This window comes from Protopterus annectens, chromosome 3.part1 (genome assembly GCF_019279795.1).
Source record: "Protopterus annectens isolate FY-2018-M chromosome 3.part1, PAN1.0, whole genome shotgun sequence".
Lineage (NCBI taxonomy): Eukaryota > Metazoa > Chordata > Ceratodontiformes > Protopteridae > Protopterus > Protopterus annectens.
Genome location: NC_056732.1, coordinates 316,105,168 through 316,119,042, shown reverse-complemented (window position 1 = coordinate 316,119,042; position 13,875 = coordinate 316,105,168).

The following is a 13,875-nucleotide window of genomic DNA, read 5'->3' as shown; positions in this document are numbered from 1 at the left end:
ATTCTTTTCTATTTTTTATTTTAGAGCAAGTGGATTTAGGACCTCGGGGGGGGGGGCAGTGAATGATTATTTCTAGTTTTTAGAACTCAAATGGCAAATCAGACTTGATGCATACCATGCCCCTGGTTTGAATGATAGGATGTCTGTCCTCAGTGTTAAAATTAAAATCTATGTTTTTCTTTTAACAAAAATGTAAAATGTTTGTGTTTTAATATTGTTGTATGGATTTTGTAGGGACTTATTGTATTTTAGGATATTAATACTGTTTAATATAATATGATTAGCAGCAATTTATATTAACTGAAGGGAAATTATGACAATTTCCATGGGATTGGTTAAGCACTATATTTAAGCTGGTGTAAGTAGCAGTATTTGTATTCTGATGAAGTCATTTAACTGACGAAAGCGCTTAATACTGCTTTGGATTTGCTGTCCGTATTTTTGTTGTACTCTTTGGTATCTGCAGTTTAATACTGCCTTGGAGTTGCTGTTTGTATTTTTGTATTGTACTTTTCAGTATCTGCAGTTTTATAAAGTAATTTTAATCTTCAAGTGTCGCTTTTTGTTTTGCAACAGTTGCCAGTATCTACTTGGTTTGTGGATTGTTTTCTGCTTACTTGTTTGTGACTACAATTCTCCTATAGCTGATGTAACATGTACATGCCTCTCAAGCTGATAGCATGAGACAATATCAGGCAAGCACTAACAAATGCAGGTACAGAACTACTCAGAACAGTTTCATATAATGTGGACTTATATAAATACCAGGGTTTTCTGTAAATGGATTTTATAATACTTTGCATTCCAGGCAATAATTTATCTGGTAAACATGTGACAGATGGATTAGTCAGTTCTAATTACATTATGAAAAATTGTGACGCTTGACAGGCATGTTTGTGTAGAGTAATTAAACTAGACAGACATCATGGTTTAGATGGCAGGCATGGGAGTAGAACCCACTAGCTGTGACTAAATACAATATATGCACATAATGGGTCCCTATCAGATGATCAAAACGCCATTTCCGCGAATACAAAAGGATCGACACATATTGCACAAATTATGTAAACACTGAATGTCCAAAACAGCAAAATCCGAAATGTCAAAGTTTTTGGTTGGCCCGTCTGTGGTATAGCTCTGTAAGGTAAGTGTGCGATAGTTATGGACCTTAGGGTAGGCTGCGGGTTAAGGTAAGTGTATAGATAGGTAATGTATGTAAGATTTAGTGTAGTGTTAGAACTAGGGTTTTGTTAAATGTATTTATGTGTATTATTTATTTTGTTAGGGTATATCTCCATAGGGGAAGTGTGCGATAATTACGGACGTTAGGGTTAGGGAGGGGTTAAGGATAGTGCATAGATAGTTGTACATGTGGGGTTTAGTGTAGTGTTAGAAGTAGGGTTTTGTTAAATTTATTTATGTGTGTTATTTATTTTGTTTGGGTATATCTCCTTAGAGGAAGTGTGCAGCAGTTACGGACCTTAGGGTTAGGGAGGGGTTAAGGATAGTGCATAGATAATTGTGTATGTGGGATTTAGTGTAGGGTTAGAAGCTGGGTTTTGGTGCTTTACGTTAGGGTTAGGAGTAGGGTTTGGTTAGTGTATGTATGTGGTTTATTTATTTTGTTTCGGTAGGTAGTATGTAGTGGGCGGTTAGGTTGGGCGACTATAACCGTTCGATGTTTTAAATTTCGGGGTTTAGTGCAGTCGGTCTATTCGCAGTTCGATTAATACGTGTCACTCTTTTCGTATTCGCTGAAATGGATTTTTGCGGAACTGATATAGACCCAGACATAATGTGCGCTAACTCACCCATCACATTTTTGTGTTCTTGGGGAGAGAGAAATTGTGAGCATTACAAGACTGGTACTGAAAATATAGTGCTACATAGCACTGGAATCAAACCCATGACTGTGTGTGTGGCAAAATGTACAGTGTACAAGGAATTTAACAGAGTGAGCTACTGAGGCACTGCTGACTGCAGGGTGATTGATACTTGCCTTTAGACCACTTGAAAAAATACTATGAATTGTACAATGCAAGTTACAGGACTTTCCTCTAGCTTTCTAGTACTGTTACAGTGTTTTACTAGCCTGCAGTGTCACTAGAACACACATGCATGGCATACAACTATACTGCATAGACTACTACAGCTTTATTTCACTTTTAACAATGCAGGTGAATACATATTACTGTTATTGGTTTGTAATATCTGGGAAGTCCACACACACAATATCCAGCTGTGGAGTGGCCTACCTCACCCATATACCTTTATTACCTGATGCCTGTGGGAGAAAAAGCATTATGTGACTAGTACTGCCCTAGAGAAGGCCTTGAACCATACTATGAGTTATGCAGTACAGTTTGCAGCCATTAGATTTGCATTCTACAGCTATTACAGTGTTATACTTGACTGCAGCAATCTTACCTTACAGACTCAATGCATACAGGTCTACTGCAATGGTTATGACAAGACAATTCTAATGTACACCATTTTCCTTGCAGTTGTTGTTGCAACTTGGCCAGGTGCCTGGCATGAGACTCAAAATTGTGAGATCTCTCAGCCGCAGCTGTTGAGAGAGAGGCACACCATCATGCATAACAGCTATGCAGACATTCATATATTGGTAAAACATAAAAAATTACTTACATACTTGTGGGGCATTCCCTGCCCTTGCTTCTTGGAGCAAGGTGTCCAAGGTTCCCTCTTTCATCTTTTCATGTCATCATGGTTGTGATGATCCTGCTCACCTGTGTGATGGATACCAGTAACATTGGTGAGTTCTCTGGCCAGCCGGTCCCAAGACTCCATCTTATACTCCAAGCCTTGGAGACCTCTCTGCAGCAACCTACCTTCATGGTTTTTTACAAGGAGCCCAACCATGACCCTAGCTCAAAAGAGCACACCTTCTCCAACACCACCAGCCATATTGACAGATGATAGACTCCAATGGTTTCTGCAGAATTCCCACCTAGTGTGCATTATATAGGTGGTTTTCCTGCCCTTATACATCATTTAGCAACATTCAAAAAAGCACTGCATTGCTTAGCAGCATGCAAACTGGCCAAGCAGAGCTGAGCAGCACTCAAACATGTACAATCATGGTTTAAGCAAAGGTGAGCACTGCACAAACATTGGCAGCCATTACCATGTGTATGCGGTGCTTAGCTGGTTTGAGCAGAGTTGTTTAGAGCCCAGCAGAGCCATATTTTAAAATCTTGTTCCTAATGTGTGCAACAAAAATACAGACTACTTATGATATCCATGTATTCAAACCCTGGACGTACTACACATACAGCCATAACTCTACCCATTAAGCTACGTGGATATTAAGAAACCCACTATACCTTCACATATACCACTGAGGTATCGGTTAGCTGTGTTGAGCACCATGCCACACCATGCAAACATGCGTAAACAAACCAATAAATAAATAATTAATTACATCTGGTTTCTATTTTTAGATGTCTGATAGGTGTTTGCCATGTATGTATGAGCTTTGCTTGGCTTAGCCATGCTCCTCACCGCACCAACACCAAATTAAAAAAAAAACATAAAATGTCATACTTAATTACATCCAGTTTCTATATTTAGATGTCTGGCAAGTGTCAGCTGTCTACATGTAAGCACAGCCTGGCATTGCAGTGCTCTGAGCTGTTCCATGCAAACATGCCACTTTTTTAAAAAAAAAAGACAACATTGATTCAATTTCCATGTTCCTCTGCTCTCCCTTGGCAGTGCGCCATCATTAATATGCATGGCATGCTGCCGACGGAGGAGTGTGGCCATGTACATGGATACATTCTGTTTAGGCTCCAGACGGTGCCTACACAGAGTTTATTAAATCCTGGAGTTAGTGTAGAAAGTTTAACATAGGTTATGTCATATCATGATGGAACAACGAGTGCCCAAAGTAAAGAGAAACAGGAAGAGCAGGAGAGATCTCAAAAAATATGGACAGAAAAAGAGATTTAATATGGGTGCAACATTTATACACGTGAGAAAGCAAAACTAATCAGTGCAAAAAAATCAGCACCAGCGATATTTGAAGAGAAATACAGGCAAAGGCATCTGGATATGGACAATTTTACAGCACAAGGAAGAATAAAAATGAGTAAAGTAGAAATGAGGATTAGTAAGGGATAAATTAAAGAATTAGAAACTGAACTTAAGGATTATCTGTGAAGTGAAGGATTTAGTGAAGAAAATCCAACTTTGGAAATGTCACAGTATGATGGAACAATGAGTCCACAAATTAAAGAGGAAGCATTGGAAAGGGAAGCATCTGATCTGTTGCCAAATGAAGATACTCTGGAGCCTTCAGTGGAAAACCAGCGCAGAAGTTCATTTGGAATTGAATGGCAAGGGAAGAAGCAGGAAATGGTGACAACTTATACGTTCATACGTTCATAGATTCATACTAGGCTATCTGCCCTACGGCATTTATAAGCCTAGCCAGAGTGTGTTTGGCTTTCGCCACCCATTTTAAATGAATTTTGCTATGCCCTTTTTCGAGGTTAGTATACTGTGCCTCTGTCTAACAGTGATACAGAAGTGATACTCGGGGAAAACCTACTATCTCCAATCCACTCATCAAGATTCCTCTTGAAGAGAGTCAATGAGGGACTCTACCTAACCTGGACTGGGATTTTATTCCAGAGTGAAGGGAGCCTCTGGGTTATGAATCTGTCCCTCCAGCATGTCCTATTTATTTCAGTGCTGAGGTTCAAGTCTCTCGAGCCCGTAGCATGATGGGATTTGGATTTTCTGAGGTGCAGCATGTCCATTAATTCCGGATTGGACATGGCTTTATACGTTAGGCAAAGATCGCCTCTGAGCAGGTGGTATGCCACTGAGTAGAGCTGGAGTTTCTTTAACTGGGCAGCATATGGCATCTGTTTGAGCCCTTTGATCCTCTTGGTGAGGTACTTTTGGGGTCTTTCCAGTTGCTGCAGGTGTCTGGTAAGGTACATCCCAAAAGGGGCATTGTACTCAATTATGGGCCTGATGAGGGATGAGTAAAGAGGCACGATGACCTCCCCTGATCTAGATGTGAATCCCTTCATGATTAGGTGGGCTATATAAAATGTTTTTCTAACCACTTTGGCCACATGGTTGTCAAATGAGAGATTGCTATCAACTTGGGTCACCAGGTCCCTAATTACTTCTTCCGTACTTAATGGATTACCACCTATGTGGGAATTTGTGGGCACTTTGTTTTTGCCAAAGGGGATGACTATACACTTTTTGGCGTTTAGCTTGAGGCCATGGCTCTGGCACCAGTTGTTCGTTTCTATGAGGCCCTTTTGTAGGATGCTTGTGTCAGCTGGAGAGTCTATTATGGTGCCCAGTTTGCAGTCATCTGCAAACTTGGTTAGCCACAGTCCTTCCGTGTTAGCCTGTACCTCCAAGAAATATATAAAGAACAAGAGAGGTCCCAGGACTGAGCCTTGTGGGATGCCACTTGTAACTGGTTTGGAGTCTGACATGGCTCCAGCAATTCTAACCATGTGGGTTCTGTCCTTGAGCCAGTTTGCAACCCATCTAGTTACATAGGGGTTTATATTTAAGCTGGTGAGCTTATCTATAATGCCCGAGTGGGGTATTGTATCAAAGGCTTTTGCAAGGTCCAGGTAGGCTGTGTGGACCACCTTCCCCTCGTCAATGGCCTTGGTGACTGTTTCAAAGAAATTGACCAGGTTTAAGAGGCAGGATCTGCCCTTAACAAAGTCGAACTGGGTAGGATCCAGTGTCTATAGGTCCCCAATATCTTTATTTATGAGGTCCATGATGATCCTTTCCATAGCTTTGCAGACCAAGCTAGTCAAGCTTATGGGGCGATAGTTTCCAGGATCTGTTGAGGCACCACCTTTGTGGAGAGGGACCACTGTTGCTGTACGCCACTCTTTGGGTACATATCCTGTAGTAAGGCTGAGATTGAACAGTAGTTTTATGTTTGGGTTTAGTTCTTCTTGGAGTTCATGTAGGACGCAGCCCGGGACAACGTCTGGTCCCATTGATGCTGTGTTTTTTGCTTTGGTTAGGGTGGCTTTTACCTGAGCATCTGAGATGTCAGGGGGGCAGCACTCTGCTGGGATAGATATTTGCCTTTTGGTGGGGAAGGGGGGGGGAGTTTGCGCTGAACCTCTCAGCTAGGATGTTGGCAATCTCTGTGGGTTTGGTGTATTTTTTGTCATTTTGGACTAATTCTGAGCATATCTGGGAATTCCCACCCAGGTTCCTAACATAATTAAAGAAAGTCTTGTGATTATCCTTAGTGTCCTGTGCAATTTTTCCGTCAAAGCTGGCCTTAGACGATTTTATGAGTGCCCATAGTTTTTTGCTAATACTGATCAGAGATGCCTTCCCTTTTTGAGATTTTGCTCTATCATGTAGTAGCTTCCTCCTTCTATTGTATAGTTTGTTTATGGCTGGGGTCTACCAGACAGGACGCCTAACTTTGGAGGATTGGGTCTTGGTTTTATTTGGGATTGCATGATCCATGCATTCCTGAAGGTGTTCATAGAATGCGTTTAGAAAGGATTCTGTGGTCTGGGCCGTATTTTCCACAGGCCCAGGGGCTTTGAAGATTCCACCTCAGTTTTGAGGCGTGTGAAATTTGCTTTAGAGAAGATTTTCACTGTGGTTTTCTGGGCAGGGGCTGGGGTCGGGATGTGAATATCTAGTGAGATTAGTTTATGGTCTGATCTTACCAGTGAGGGATACACTTCTGGTCTGGAGCATAGAGTCCCCATGTTGGTGATGATCAGGTCCAGTATGTTTTCCCCTCTTGTGGGAGTGGCAACAAGTTGTTCCATAGCATTTCAGTTTATAAATTCTAGGAACCTTTGGGCTAGGGTGTTGGAGCTAGAGTAATCTCCCAGTCTATGTTAGGGTAGTTGACGTCGCCCAATATAATGGTGTTTGGAGAGACCTTCATATTTTCCAGTGTTCTCAGGAAGGCCGAGGGGGGTTCCTGAGTTTGGGAAGGTGGTCTGTAGCAGGCTATAAACTGGAAGGCAGTTTTACCCACTGTTAGTTGCACATGAATAGTCTCTGATGCTTCGTGCTGTGCCACCAACCTGGAGGTGTGGGTATCTTTGACGAATATTGATACTCTCCCTCCTTTTGTGGTTCATTCCAAGTGTTGGGGCCGAAAAACATGGTATGAGGTATAACCTGGTAGTGCTGGCGTGCTCTCGGGAGCCTTGAACCAGGTTTCTGTTACTGCATAGATATCGATGTTTTCCATGCTAAGGAGAGTTTCGAGTGCATGCATCTTGAGGTTTAGACTTCTGGCGTTGAGTAGCATTACTCTTAGTTTCTTATCCCTTGTGATACCTATGGAGGTGGGTTTGTCTTTTGAGCCTTGCCTAAAAAAGGCACTATGGGGGTGGCAAGAGCCTTTGCCAATATCCGAAAGCCCAGGGGTGACAGGTGCAAGCCGTCCCTAGCGAAGCATCATGGCTTGTTGAGCATGTCATCCCAGGCAGACAGGCATTGGATCCCCTTTGAATGACACCAATACTTAAGCCAATTGTTGAAACTGATCATCTTGTCTCCATATTGTGGCATCATTCTTGGTGAGGGTAAGATGCTACTCAAGGTCAGGGTCATACCGGCCTGGGCTACATGCTCAGAGAGCTCCTCTATGTCTCTTTTCATGTAGTCCAGGGAGGTACATCTCAGGTCATTCACACCAGCATGGACAATGACTGAGTCATATTTGTACTTGCCTTTGAGTGACCTGAGTGCTTGTGTTATGTGGCGGATCCTAGCACCCGACAGGCAGCTCACCGTGACCTTCTCCTTGTTCAGCCTGGTGAGCAGGACGTCAGTGTGCCTGACGATAGAGTCACCTATTACAAGTGTATCAGGTGTGTTGTTTAGCCTTAAGGGCTGTGACTGTTCAGCACACTGGCTTTGTGAGCTATGTGTTGCACGTGCTTTGTATTGGGGTAGCAGTTGCTTGGGTGTCTGCTTTGGAGGTCTCTGCTGCTTAGGCAGATTTTTATTTAGAGCCTCCGAGTATGTTTTTGTGTGTTTATGTGTTTGGTTTTCTGTCATGGTAGGTCTATGTGAGACTGGAATTGTAGTGAGTGTGGTTTCCTTCTCCTCTTGACTGGTTACGCCAATACTGAGTTGAGAGAGCTTAGCCTCCAGTTTGGCTATATGGTTGCATCTCTCACATGTGTTGGAATTTGTTGGGAGGAGGAGAGGGTTGTCTGTGTACATGAGGCAGTTGTAACATTGCCTCAAGATTCCCAGATTCACCAGCTGGACCGGAGAGGAGATTGACAACTGACCTTTGGACATGCTCGAATTGTATTGGGAATTCCTTTATAATTGAAAAAAAGGGCCAATGGGTAACAAAGTACTCAAGGGGTGTTTGTGAGGGTGTAGTGCTTTTAATTTTTTAGTGCTGACTTATATAATTGCTTTAGTGAGCAAGTGCCAGGCTTTAGAGTGGAAATAGGGTGTTTATTATGAGAACTAGATCAGTTCTAAGGGAAAAAGTGAAGAGCAGACTTTGTGGAGCCGAGAATGGTTTAAACCCAATTAAGCAGCACTGCCTGATGCTGCGCTATGTGCAAAATTGTGCAAAGCCGCGCTAAAGCGGGTTTTATACAGGGGGACTTGAAAGACCTAGAAATTGGCCCAAAACGGCCAATAGACTACCAGAGTCTTGTGCTGGGAACACTCCTCCAGGGATAGATAGGCTGCTCCAAGTTCCCCACTGCCACTGGTGAACAAAGAAGCCTCCCTTTATCCAAGAAAGGAAATGGGCAACACAGGAACTTTCCAAAAGTCCAGAATACAGCAAAGCCTGTATTTGGACTACTCTAGGTCAGGAAAGATGGGAAACAAGGATATATATATATATTTTTTGTTTTGCAATCAGTGCTGTAAAGAGATATGCCAGTGAGTTCCCACATAAAACAACAATGGATGATGCATGATGCAGCCTAACAGAATATGTGACAGGAAGATGTTCTGGAACTTTTTGTAGAATGCCCTCAGGAAACAGAGAGCAAAGAATGTGCCCTCAGGAGAAAGATCAGATGAAAAGGTAAGAAATGTGGGAAAGACATAATTTTAGTAATTTTTACTAATCCTCATTTCTACTGTCCTCCTTTGCAGATACAGAAATCTCCTGGAAAAACTTCATATCAATAAGGTCTGACACAAGAGTGGTTAAGGAGAGGTGAATTGAAACCAAAAGATGAAAAGTTAATTAGTGGACCAGGATAGTGGACTATGTACATGTTGGTTTACATGTGGGAGAAATGAACAAATGTGGGTTCTGTAAAACATTACTTGAAAAAGTTGCATATCTTGTTGGTGTGTGTGATAGATTAATGGCAAAGGACCTATTTACTGAAAGGCAGAATAATGTAGTAAGACTGTTGCATTGGAGACTGCGCAAACATTACAATATCGAAGTAACTGAGAAGTATTGGAAACACGAACCACAAAGCATTATAGAGAATGATGAAATTTATATCACATGGGATTACCCGTTATCAACAGTTCAAAAAATAGATGTGAGAAAGGCAGATATAGTAGTCCGTGAAAAGAAGACAAAAGTAGCATTGATCATTGAAATTGCTACACCCAGTGATTACAGTGTCTTATGTACAGAGAGACACAAAGTCAACAAGATTTGCAGACAGAAATGAGGGCAATGTGGAAGAAAGATACCCATACAGTTTCAGTAGTAGTAGGAGTGATGGGTCTTATAGAAAATAATTTATAGTCATACTTACATGTGTTACTGATGCATTTAACTCCATATGAATTGCAGAAGGAGTCAACTCTGGGCACATTACATGCGTAGCAAAGAGCACTTTTTGCTAACATCAAAGACTGAAACAATACTAATTTTATGAACCTTAACCATAAGCTGACTTAGGAATGGGGTCCATTCCTGTCATGATATTAGAAACTCAAAAGACTTGGAGAAATTAAACTGATAGTTTACCAGTTTCACAGGCTTGCAGAACAATGGTATAACATAGCACAGCAAGATAGTAAATAATCAGAAACAAAAATGTTTAAAACACTACTTGTTATTCACACTGATTAAACTGGTATGACTGCATTTGTTGTTACATCAGTCATGGTCACATAGTAAAATGTATCACAATGGTCATCTTTAGTAATTTTACTTATCATTAAGACATGGAGATCTTTAAAACTTGTCCCATCAGATTAGTGAATCGTTGAGGCATCACTCACAAAATGTAATTTCATCTGTGGTGACATTTCTTTCCATTATTCAAGACATCCATGAGCGTACTAAGCTAACATCTTCTGCTGTACTAAACATTGCAGAAGCTATGCCATGCAGTGCATCTCTGAATGGACTACTCTAACAACTTTATTAAACCAATGAAATGGATTTTTAATTTCTCTGAAGATAGATTGATGTTTGTCTGCCACTCTGTACCACATTATGGCGCACAGTTAAATTACATCCGCGTGACGCCTCCAGGTGCATTTGCAGTTAACTCCTACCAGTGCTTCTAGGAATCAAATATTGCTTGTTCATATTTGCATCAATAATTCCAAAACCATGCTATGTATAAAGTTTTAAAATATTTCATTTTAAGGGTTACACAATAGCAGACTCAACTGCATTAATATTTGACCTCTGTGCAGTGCAGGTAAATAGATATTGCCTGTTGTTTTTATGATATTAATTTACATAGGTATAATTTTCACATTTTTCTAAATATCTCAATAACCAAGTTACACAAAAAAAAACTCCTTAGCCTCATATGATAGCTCTCAGGTAGATGAATAAAATGCTGGTAACAGTATGTGTGTAACTTGAGTGGTTGCTGAGATATTGTAAGTTGTTTATAAAATATTACAAATGTAAGCTATTGTGTTTCTTGTGACTTATAACATTCAGTTTAAGACCCAGAACCTAGAGAATATTAACACTATAAAAACAGTTTGTTTTAAAGAGTTTGCCATTTATATTTTTCATAATCCCTATGGTTCCAGAAATAAGAACATTTGTTTGAAATGTGAGGAAGCCGCAGTGGTGCAGCGGTAGCATTGTCGCCTCACAGCAAGAGGTTCTCCTGTTCGATTCTCAGCTGGAGCACCTTCTGTGTGGAGTCTGCATGTCCTCCCCATGGTCGAGTGGCATTCGAAAGACATGTGTGAATGGGCTTGACTTTGTTGAAGGTTGGGTGTTGGGCTGGCACCTTGGCACCATAAAAAAGCCTACTGCCAATCATTAGCAGACTGGAGTTCTGCTGTGGCGACCCCTAACCGGGAAAAGCCAAAAGGAGAAGAGTAAGTTTGAAATGTGAGGATATAATTTGATTCTCTCAAAAGGCTTAGGCTCTGCCCATTGGAAGTTACAGTGCAAACTTCTTGAGCTCCATTGGAGTGAATGAGTTAACTTGAAAGAAATGCAAAGATACACAACTGGTGCTGATGTGCCAAACAAGATACATAACTCCAATAAATGTAAATGAATAGTTGGCAGTTACAAAATGACACATTCCTGCCATGCAGTCATACCCAGTGATACAACTATACAATAACATGGCAGCACCTTGAACATACAATTCATTGGTTAGCAGCTAATGCCATAAGCTATTAGTCCTAATTGATGTTGAGGCTTACACCTTAAATAGTGTGAAATATGAGGAAGTGTGGGATTACCATGCTGACAACTTGCACTTCCTTGCAACTTGAAGCTTTCATATTTGTAAAATGCCTAGCAGCTGTGCAATGCCGAGCATTTTTGAATTAATGTAGACATATTTTTCTCTGTGTTGCTGTAAATGGTGTCTATATAGTGTGTAAAAGCAAGCAGGTCTGTTCAGCATTATTATAATATTAATTATGCCAGTAGTCAATGGATTAATGTAAAGCTGGAACATTTGCTATAAATGCCTAAGAGAAGGAACATGATTTCTGATAAGTATACTGCTCTTCTACCTACACAGTTACAATGTCTCAGCCAGGGAGTGTGCCAGACACATGATTTTATTGAGAAGAACAGTTGTCCGATAAGTAGGCTGGGACCACGCTATCCATCTTTATAGATATGTTGTTTCACTTGCATATTGTAGACTTGTGAGCATACAGGTGACTGATAATTTCATTGGTCTTCATTGCCAAATGTATATTGTATCACCTGCCACAGAAAGCTCTAGTACAGAGGACAAAAGTTGGAATCCATACCTTGCTATGATTATTAATAACACAAACACTGGAGTTGAGCATAGTTAGATCCCATCCATCACACTGCAAGAGGAGCTGTCTGTGTGGATGGCATGCATAGCCTTCATATCTGTTGGAGATAAAAAGCTATATTCTTCTCTGTACTACAAATATGTACTCATTCAAAACCAGAAAGCAGCACAAGCAACCAGAGTGGATACAAAAATATATAATTTATTGATTAAGAGCTTTGGTCTGTTTATAATGTTAGACTTTATCAGAATCTAAAAAAAATGCACCACACATAAAATTAAATATCCTTGCCAAAATCACATGTTCACCTTTAAGCCAATCACATTTACTATCACACACCAAAATTGTGGGGTATATTAAATTGAGAAAAAACAAAAATTAAGCCAGGACCAGGAAGAATACCGCAACGAGCGAGCCTATCCCCAACCAAAGACTTTTGGAGGTGGGGCGCAATCCACCAATCACATTACTGCAATAGTAGGGGGAGTGGCAGTATTAGAGAGGATGCACTTCTCCCTTTAGATCAAGCTCTTCTGAGATGCTCAGAATGGTTACAGAATTGGAATCAGCCACCACAGAGTCCATTCAGCCAAGGCAGAATAGAGCAGAACTGGAATCATTCAAACCAATAAGGGACATTTCGCTCCAAAAGTAGTTAATATGCTTGGCTGGAGATGATGGAACCAAATTAAGCCTTTCCATTATAGATGATGTTACAGGTGACTTTTCTATTTTTAACTTTATTAAGGCAAGATTACGCTAAATTGTTCTGTAAAGGACATACCTTTGTACCTAGTCTTTTAGTTAATCTTCCCAAACTGATTCTTCTTCTTCTTTCGGCTTTTCACAGTTAGGGGTCACCACAGCAGATCACCTGTCCGCTCATGATTGGCAGTGGAGTTTTATGGTGTCAAGTTGCCAGCCTGGCGCCCAACCTTCCACAGAAGGCACACACATGCACGCACTCACACCTAGGGCCAATTTAGAGTGTCCAATCCACTTACAGCATGTCTTTGGGATATGAGAGGAAACCAGAGCACCCGGAGGAAACCCATGTGACCACAGGGAAGACATGCAGACTCCGCACAGAAGGCACCCCAGCTGAGGATCGAACCGGAGAACCTCTTGCTGTGAGGAGGCAATGCTAATCACTGCACGACTGCAGCCGCCCAATCTTCCCAAACTGATTATTGACTTAAAACTTTTATTTTAGAAAGTTAACTTTTGAAATTGCTTTTATATTGAGAAGAATGTCAAATTTGTGGCAGACAAATTGACAAGGCAAAGTGTTTATAACCTCCCCTTGCCTTTAACTTTACTTATATTTGAGAAATTGTGTGAAACAGAGTTTTGTAAATTGGTAGGTAGAAATGTTGCTGATAAATATTTAATTTAACTAGGGTTGAAACCTTACTCATCCACCAGTTATGTTGGAATAGAAATTTAAGGATTATGAAACCTGACAATGATGGAGGTGTAGTGGTAATGCATAAAACTGATTATTTGCATAGAATAAGCCTACACGGAATGTACCTTTCTACATGGCCACAGTTCCCCCTCAGTAGCGCACCATGCATATTAATCATGGAGTGCTACTGAGGATGATGATAGTAACAGCTATATTGAATCTGTGTAGGCAGAAGTGTTCAGGCT